Raw genomic sequence first — 4,560 nt, 5'->3', positions numbered from 1 at the left:
GCAGTATCAAGAAGAACTCGCAGAATAGCAAAATGATGAGTCAGTTAAAGCTTTATTTAATATCAAAGGAGCGATGGCATGGCTTTGTGAGGAAACAGAAATCAAATACCCAAATTCAACCAAATGTGCAAGAAAAGTATTGCTACCATTTCCATCTTCATTTTTAGCTGAATGTGGATTTAGTGCTGTAAATGATTTACTGGTAAAAAAAAGAAATTGGCTGGATATAACACAACGTGGAGACTTGAGACTAAAGCTAACCAAATTGGAACCTAATATAAAATCTCTGTGCAGCAAGCATCAAGCGCAAGGATCACACTAAATTAAAATAATAAATTAATATAGAAAAATCTGTATTAAAATTATTTGGAATTTAAATTTCTGTTTTTCATTATATGTTTTGAAATTTTACTTACTGTGTTTTGTTAACAATTTCATAGTGATTTCTTCCTAGAACCTATCATTTATGTTTATTAAGTGAACAAATCAATTTTTTAATGTTAAAAATTATGTATGTTACAGAGGGGGGACATAAAAATTTTAGAAAGGTTAAGGTGGGGCATGGCACAAAAAAGGTTGGGAAACTCTGCTCTAGTGCATTCACTAGAGTAAAATTGTGGTATAAAATAGAGTACAAATGTGGCTTGGTGGTCTGTGAGTTAATGTGTTTACCTAGAGTCCACTCCAGAGTACTTCTCAACCATCTTTTCTGATCCTGTGGGGCCAATCTACTTAGGCCAAAGCTCTTTAGTCAGTAAAATGCCTAGAAGCAGAACCTCCTGGGGACCTTAAGTAACTGATTGTTGATATTACCACTGCCACCCAGACTCAGGAGCTCTGTCAGATTCTCAGACTCCAGCCCAAGGCACCTTGCAAATGAGAGACCACACGAGGATATCAATTTCTTATGCTCCAGGCCTTCTAAAACTATACTTTTAGTATCTATCAGTTCCGTTACCTAACCTGCAGCTTGGAGGCCTGGTTGTTGTAAGCTCACAAAGAAAAACTCAAAAAGTAATGCAGAAGAATTAGAGAGTTTTTCCTGAAAGTCGGCTAAATAATTTCACAGGTATAAAAAATAAAAAGGAATCTAACCAAACAAGAATGTGACTTTTCATTTACGTACATAATACTTTCACTTGCCTCATGTGTAAAATTCATCTAATTCAACAAATATTTATTAAATCCCTACTATATGGCAGATGCAATTCTAAAGACTAGAAGTTATTGGTGAACAAGAAGAACTACAGACCTGCGTCAAGCTTATAGTTTCATCACAGAGTTGTTGCAGTAGTTGAGACATGTAGTATGTTTGCCATAGCTCTTGGCACATCAAAACCACATCAGAAGTAGATTGTTTTTATTTTATTTTTTATTAAATTTATTGGGGGTGACATTGGTTAAAAATTATATAGGTTTCAGGTGTACAATTTTATGATACATCATCTGGACACTGTATTGTGTGTCCAGCACCTCAAGTCAAGTCTTTGTCCGTCCCCATTTATCCCCCCACCTCCTCCACCTCCCTCTACACTCCCCATCCTCGCAGTCACCACACTGCTGTCCATGTCCATGAAATTTTTAAATTTTTTCCCTTTTTATTGAATTTATTGGGTTGACACTGGTTAAAAAATATACAGGATTCACATGTACAATTATATAGCACATCCAGTTATAGATTATTCTTAGTAGAAAATAGGACAAATGGCAGCATTTCAGATAGAGCTTAATTTAATCATCTTTTGTCATTGCTATAATGAATGCTGTAAAATGAAGGATTTAAATTGATACTTTTAAAGTCAAAACATGACAAAATATATTCGTAGAGTCACTTGTACATGACATTAACCTAACAGTTGATATTCTGATTTTCACAGCAATATTCTACTATAAGTATTAACTGAATCTTAGCATAATTTACAAGATTTAAATATTAGTTCTCTTATAGCTGCCTCTTTCCAATTTTGCATAATGCTGAGATTCATCCCAAGGGTATGTTCTCTTTCCTGAGAGAAGACATCTGTTTGATGAAAAGCATTCCATGAAATATTTTTAAATGCTGAAAAGAAGAGAAATTTAGCCAATTTTTCATTATTAAGAAATGCCTTGATCTTTAAGTAATGCTTTTCATCTTGCTGAGCCTCAGTTGAAAATCAAGTGTTCAATTACCTTTTGATCTTTAGAAATTGTAGATATCTGAGAATTTACAGTATTGTAAAGTATTCTCTTTTTTAAAAGTTTAACACTTATAATAACCACTTAACTTTGTTTTAAAATTCTCAGTAATGTAAGAAAAACATTATTTTTTATTATGCAAGTAAGTGCTTAATAAAAGTACAAAGACCAGAAAGTGAATCAGTTAGAAGTCAAGAGATTAGTAGCATTAACAAACAAAAGAGAAAAAAGAAGCCTAATAGAACATAAACAATTTTGTTTCTAATGATTGGAATATTACAACTATAATGCAGTCAGAAGACCCACAATTAACACAAAAAAAGAGGCAATCAACATTAAAATTTTAAATGCATTATAATATTAAACATCAAGGAAAGACATTCTTTATCAAATATATTGTGACCTTATGAAATTAACACTGATACTGTTTGACAGTAGTAGCAAATTTCCTTCTTTTGAATGGATATTCCTGTCCATTAGAATGCAACCTAAAACAGAAACCTGATCATAAGAATTGAGACCTTCCAGCCGGACCAGGTGGTAGTGCAGTGGAGACAGCATCAGCCTGGAATATAGAGGGCCCAGGTTCCAAACCCAAGGTCGCTGGCTTGAGTGCAGGCTCATCAGGCTTGAGTGTGGGTTCGTCTGCCTTGAGCGCGTGTTCATCAGCTTGAACACAGGGTTGCTGGCTTGAGCATTGGATCATAGATATAACCCCAAGGTCACTGGTTTGAGCCCAAAGGTTGCTGGCTTGAAGCCCAAGGTCACTGGCTTGAGCAAGAGGTCACTCACTTCTGCTGGAGCCCTCACCCCACCATCAAGGCACATATGAGAAAGCAGTCAATGAACAACTAAGGTGCTGCAAAAGGGAATCAATGCTTCTCATCTCTCTCCCTTCCTGCCTGTCTGTCCCTTTTTCTGTCTCTCTTGCTAAAAAAAAAAAGAAAAAATATTGAGACCTTCCATTCCTATGTGCTGTTCTGTTTGACTTCCAAAAAATACTTTTCTCAAAGATGTCTTCATCTTTCTGAGTTTACATTTGTTTTAAATGATCTCAACTCATTCCAAACAATCCTGAATGATTCAGAGATTTCTGTTAAGGGCAGTGTCTGGTTCCCAGGTTTCTAGACCTAGCCAATGTTAGATACTTTTGTTAGTCACCATCATTGTCAACCTATAGAACTTTACCAGATAATTGGTGAATCTTTGATGATTCAATGTGCATAAATGTGGCTATATTTAAGATAAAACATTTGCATTATTTCTATTTATATCCAAACCTATTTTACAAAAATTGTTTTGTGGCCCAGTCTGGTTGGCTTGGTGGATAGAGCATCAGCCTGGTAAGCAGACATCCTGGGTTTGATCCCTGGTCAAGACACACATGAGAAGCGACCATCTGCTTCTCTTCCCCTCCCTCTTCTTTTTCTCTTCCCTTCCCATAGCCAGTTCAGTTGGGTCCAGCATCAGCCTCTGGTGCTAAGGATAGCTCAGTTGATTCAGCATCAGCTCCAGACAGGTTTGCCAGGTGGATCCCATTTGGGGTGCATACAGAAATCTGTCTCACTATCTCCCTTTCTCTCACTTAAAGCAAAATAAAACAGAACAGAACAAAAAATGTTTTGTCCTAAGCTGCCACATCTTATTAACCTCATTCCACAGATGCAAAAAAAGAGAAAGGAATTATCTGTTTGTCTTTTTACTGTCTTCAGATTGATATAATGGTTTGTGATTTGTTGAAAAGAATCACATTAGTGATTTAAAATGGATGCAATAAAATGAAGCATAATCTCTCACACTTGCGCAAATACAAGCTGTGGTTAATGAAACTTCCTTTAAGGTAATTTGGTAGATCTAACAAACTCCTTCATGAAAGCTTAAAAAAATGTAAATTTGGAAAGACATGGTATTATATCTAGGACTCTGAGATCCTTCTCTATGATACCACACTTAGGGAGATAATAACTTTGAGGGTGTGAGGGATAACAGGTCTTTGGAAAGGCCTTCCTAGACACACCATCACATCATGCTACTTCAATTCCTGCATTGCATTTATTAATGTTGACATTTTTCTTATTCAATTATTAATATGTTTATTTGTTAATCTGTTTCTCTTTACTAGAAGATAAAAAGTAGTTACTTTCTGAGCAGATGACATTTCAACAGAGATTTAAGGGATAAGAAAGAGTCCAGGTAATAACAGGGAAAATTACTCCAGCCAGAGTAAGAAGAGCTCATCTGAAAGCTCAATATTGAGAATGAGTTTGGCATGTTTGAAGAGAAGAAAGAAGAGGGTGTATAGAGCATAGCAGGGTGGAATTGTGTTGAAAGATCTGAGGTAAGTAGACAGAGGCCAGGTCATATGGAACTTAGTAAATCAGAATT

The sequence above is a fragment of the Saccopteryx bilineata genome, chromosome 4 (assembly GCF_036850765.1).
Source record: "Saccopteryx bilineata isolate mSacBil1 chromosome 4, mSacBil1_pri_phased_curated, whole genome shotgun sequence".
NCBI classification, from domain to species: Eukaryota; Metazoa; Chordata; class Mammalia; order Chiroptera; family Emballonuridae; genus Saccopteryx; species Saccopteryx bilineata.
This window is presented reverse-complemented; position numbering follows the sequence as displayed.